Below are 5,253 nucleotides of genomic sequence, written 5' to 3' on the forward strand. Positions count from 1 at the left end.
AATTATTTGGCGATTGGAATTCAAGTCTGGAGAGTGCTATCATTTCCACTATTGTGGAAAACACTGCACTGTACTATGGGTCCCTCCCCTATGTGGGTTGGACTCTGATTTGGCACCCTATCTACTGTTCAGGTTCGGTGAGAGTGAGGGATACTCTGCATACATTTAGATATAGCTCAGTATACCTGTGCCATATCTTTTCCTGCACCCACCATCTATCATATTATTGTATTAGTGGTTATTGGTACTATTGTATTTAATCTTACACCAGGATATATATACATAGATACTAGCCTGTTGTTTGTGTTATTGTCTATCTTTCTCACCTCTGGTGTGGTCATTGATGGGTTGCTGACATCCTTAGTTCCACAGTCATACCACACTGGGCATGCCCAATTCCATCTGAACTTGTAAGCTAAGCAGTGTTGGGCCTGGTCAGTACTTGGATGGGAGACCTCTTGGAATACCAGGTACTGTAGTTACTGTTTTGTGGCTTTCTGTCTCTAATATTTTAGACGAAAAACACACTAGTATGGCGCAGAGCCAACTTGGCTTTTTGGATGACAATCAACTCTACCTCTACACAGGCAGAACATGGTGTTATATCCTTAACTGATGATGACGCCAACAAAGTCCTCTTTGATCAATTAGACTTTGACACAATACCTGCTGAGACACCTGCAGACTTATATCACCAGCTTCTCAGATTGAGAAGGAGGGAGGTTGATCTCACCCTACATGGGCAGTTTCTGTCTGAATAGCACAGGAAAAAGCAGATACTGTACCCAGGGACTTCAGGGTCAACAACATTCCCGCACTAGGTAGAAATAGCCCTGCTTTTTTGCAGCCGCTGGTGCAGAGTGTTGAACATATGTTCACTTGATTTGATGCTTCTGGTTGTTGAGGAGGTTGGTTCCGAACTACATAAGGTCAAAACACAAATAGATGCTTTTAATATCACACATTTGGTGACCATTAGGAATGACAAAACCTGCAATCTAATTGAAAAACTAAGGGCGCAGATTGACTCCTATAAAAAAGAATTTTGATTATCAGAACCACACAGTTTATAGGTGGCTACTAGGAGACTCCATACAAAATAGACCCCAGAGACCTTATAGGCAACCTCGACAAGGACAGAGACAATTCCAGACAGTGGACACTGGCTCTACGGCCTCCGCCTCTGACACCGACTACTCAGGCACCCGGCCTTCTCAGAGTTCTTTTTTAGGCCAGTGAACCACCGCAGATTTACTCCCCTCCACAGGGAGCGCAGACCCCACCCAAGGAAGAGGAGACATGTGGTGAAGGTGTCGCAACAAAACACAGACTTAGTGTTTAATCTGTCTAGTAGACAACTTGACAATGCCTCCATTAAACTACTATCCAGGGGGCTCTCCTTTGTCCCCACTTGTCCACATAACCGTTGATACTGCTGTAGACATGTATAAGATTGTCCGGAAACTTAGATTACGAGAACATTTCGCCACTGACATAGGTACCACCACAGCCAGCTTTCCGCAAGCCATCCATGTTTGACCCAACTTCCTCCAATCTAAGCATAAAAACTTTTGTCCTCCTAGTCGAACATGATATCCATTCAGCCATACCCAACAAATGCTTTGACAATCTGTCTAAAGCTGAAAGACAGGCATTGACTACTTTAAAACAAGACACTAGCATTGTCATCAGACCCGCTGACAAAGGGGGTGCTATCGTGGTACAGGATTGGTCAGACTACCCAAGATTCTCAGACAACTATTAGATGACATGACCTACACTTGTCAGAACACTAACCCCATCTTAAACTTCAAAATCCTTGTTGATCGTGTACTACAAAAGGGCATCAGATCTGGATCGATAAGAACACTCTTGATTTTCTTACTGTTGATTACCCAGTTTGTCCCATCATATACACCCTCCCCAAGATTCACAAAACCCTCTCACCCACCTGGCAGGCCGATTATTTTGGCAAGGAACTCATTGTTGCAACCGCTAGCAATATATGTTGATTCCTTTCTACAACCCATAGTACACCAGAAAGATAGCTACATACGGGACATGTCTGATTTTTTACACAAACTCTCTCAGCTCCACCTGACGACGGACAATACCCGGTTAGCCACTATGGACGTCGGCTCTCTCTATACCATGATTCCTCATGAACAAGGCTTGCAATCACTTGAAAGAGCACTAAACCAACAACCTCCCATTGGTCCACCCATTGGATTTATACTTGAGCTGGCAGGACTTGTCTTGAAATACAACCACTTTACATATCAGGATAAGTACTATATACAATGCTCAGGGACAGCGATGGTCCTCAAATCCTGTTCTATAAACGTTTTATTGACGACGTGTTCCTGCTCTGCAAAGGGTCGGTTGACTCATTTAATGAGATGGTCATGACATTGAATGGTCTAGATATCCTGGTTAAATTCACCCACCAGGTTGATGAACATCAGATTAACTTCTTGGATATCACATTAACACTTGAAGGTAACACCATCCAACCCAGACTTTTTAGGAATCCAATGGACAGAAATACGTTACTCTTATCCATCATTCAACACCCACCGGCACTTAAGGACAATTTACCCATTTCGAAATTCTTGAGGGTGATGAGGAATAATTCCAAAAGTGAGACAATGGAAGAACAACTCCAAGAGATGACACTCCGTTTTCACGAGCAAGGTTACAGCATGAAAAATATCCATCAATGGGGGTAATTCCAAGTTGATCGCAGCAGGATTTTTGATAGCAATTGGGCAAAACCATGTGCACTGCAGGGGAGGCAGATATAACATGTGTAGAGAGAGTAAGATTTGGGTGGGTTATTTTGTTTTTGTGCAGGGTAAATACTGGCTGCTTTATTTTTACACTGCAAATTAGATTGCAGATTGAACACACCCCACCCAAATCTAACTCTCTCTGCACATGTTATATCTGCCTCCCCTGCAGTGCACATGGTTTTGCCCAATTGCTAACAAAAATCCTGCTGCAATCAACTTGGAATTACCCCCAATGTCTCCAGAAGGCCAGAAATAAATTTCACTCCTCGACATCCTGTCCAAACCCACCTATGGGACCTGATCGGATGGTATTCACTACCACCTATGACAATTTTTCCAAAACTGGCCGATCATTGCCACTGATGCACACCTCTAGTTGAAAAAAAGTCATCCACCAATGATGGCTTACCGTAAAGCTCCTAACCTTAAGCAACTCCTGCTTAGACCTATGGCTAGTCCTAGCAGGACCAACACTACTACTTAGTTACATGAGAGAAAACCTGGCTGTTTCAAATGCACTGGATGTGTTACTTGTACAAGCATGCTGACAGGCCCTTCTTTTTCACATCCACATTCCGGAAGGCCTATCAATATTACATTTAAACTACATTGCACCATGGACCACGTAATCTACATATTGACCTGTCCTTGTGGTCTCTAGTATGTGGGGATGACCATGAGGCGATTCCGAGACCGGATGGCGAATCACCGGACTTCTATACACCAGGCTTTAGAATCTGCGACAGCGGAACAACCTGCTCCATGGCACTTCTTGAACCATCGACATCAGGTCTCCAACCTGCGCTGTAAACTCATTTGGAGGGAATTCAAATGTTTGAAAAGTCAGTTGGGTGTCTGCTTTTTTGTATCTCATAGACAGGAAAAAACAGACACCCAACCGACTTTTCAAACATTTGAATTCCCCCCATTGACTGGATTTCTCCAGCGACCTGTGGTGGTGATCGTGCCCTTCTGCTGCGCAAGAAGGAAAGCTATTGGATTTATCGACTTGATACAATAGCCCCCAGGGGCATGAATGAGAACAATCCATTATCCATTTTTCTTAAGTAGCGACATATTAGGATCCCAAATGGATCACTCCCGGTCTTGTTTCCCATGATATGAGATATGCTGTTTATTCTGTTTTGCAAAACTTTTACTTCATTTATCCCCATGATTGGATTTTACTCTTTATCTGCATTCTTTTGACAGTTTGGTGCCTGGATTTAGTTACAAAGGCACCAGCTTAGTAAAATGGTTCTTCTGGTTGACGCCTTTGGCTATCCTGTACATTTCCCTTCCCCCATAATAGGTCTTTCATGTGTCCACATACTTACTGCATCTGTCTCCGATTGATTCTATATTTGTGTCAATAGTCCTATTTAATAAGTTTGCCCCCTAGGCAGCAACATATATCTATCATATTTTTTGTATCTACACCACCTTTCGCCTTAATCATGTATGCCTAGTGTTTGCCTCATCCCAGGCTCCTGTTATACCTGAATATTTCCACATTAGGGGACGTGTCCCGTATCATGTATATTGCTTCATTTATCCATTATTGTGCGCCATTTAAGTATATTTATGGTCCCGTCGTCTATGGTGAGTGACCGATTCCTAGTTATATTTATCCCCGTTGTTGTCATGGTTACTGACTCGTTTATTGACTGTCACGTAACACCAATGGTGGACCATACAACTGTGTTCTATTACACCGTTGCTCTGGTGCCCACGAATGCCCATGACGTACTTCCAGTATTCCCGGAAGTGACGCATGCGGCTCACGGCGGTGGAGTGCACAGGCCCGTACTACGGGACGCACCTGACGCCTAACCACTGCCTGAACTATGGTTATCACACTACTACATTTGAAGGAATAAGTAATGATTATTAACACTTATACCATCAATTTAATAGACGTTATATAGCACTTCCGGACAGACCGGAAGTGACGTTTGCGTTCCAGGTTGTGGAACGCAAGGCCGTCCCAGCGGGGCGGGCTTTGTGCCCATTCTCAGCCTGTACATAGGTATTTAACAAGGGCCTGGTAGGCATGATCCTCAGTTCCAGTCTCACGCTTTGTACCTGTTTAGGTCTTTTGGCTTTGACTAACGCATTGACGCTGTTGACTTGCTGTAGTACCTTGATAAAGGTCTGGACGGGGACCGAAACGTTGGTGAGCTTTCATACCTGTGGAACCGTTTGATGGTGTGATTTTTCAATTTTTTTCTATTAAAATTATTTGGCTATTGGAATTCAAGTCTGTAGAGTGCTATCATTTCCACTATTGTGGAAAACACTGCACTATATAGTGCAGGGGTGTCCAAACTTTTTGCAAAGAAGGCCACATTTGGTGAGGTGAAAATGTGTGGGGGCCAACCAGATACACAAATGCCCCCCAGCAGTGCTGCCAGATACACAAATGCCCCCAGCAGTGCTGCCAGATACACAAATGCCCCCA

General features: G+C 43.7%; 1 pseudogene; it reads left to right on the forward strand.

Moving 5' to 3' along the window:
* The first annotated feature begins 364 nt into the window (after positions 1-364).
* Positions 365-482, forward strand: LOC134935913 (5S ribosomal RNA; annotated as a pseudogene).
* The last annotated feature ends 4,771 nt before the right edge of the window (positions 483-5,253 follow it).

This window comes from Pseudophryne corroboree, chromosome 1 (assembly GCF_028390025.1).
Source record: "Pseudophryne corroboree isolate aPseCor3 chromosome 1, aPseCor3.hap2, whole genome shotgun sequence".
Taxonomy (NCBI): Eukaryota; Metazoa; Chordata; class Amphibia; order Anura; family Myobatrachidae; genus Pseudophryne; species Pseudophryne corroboree.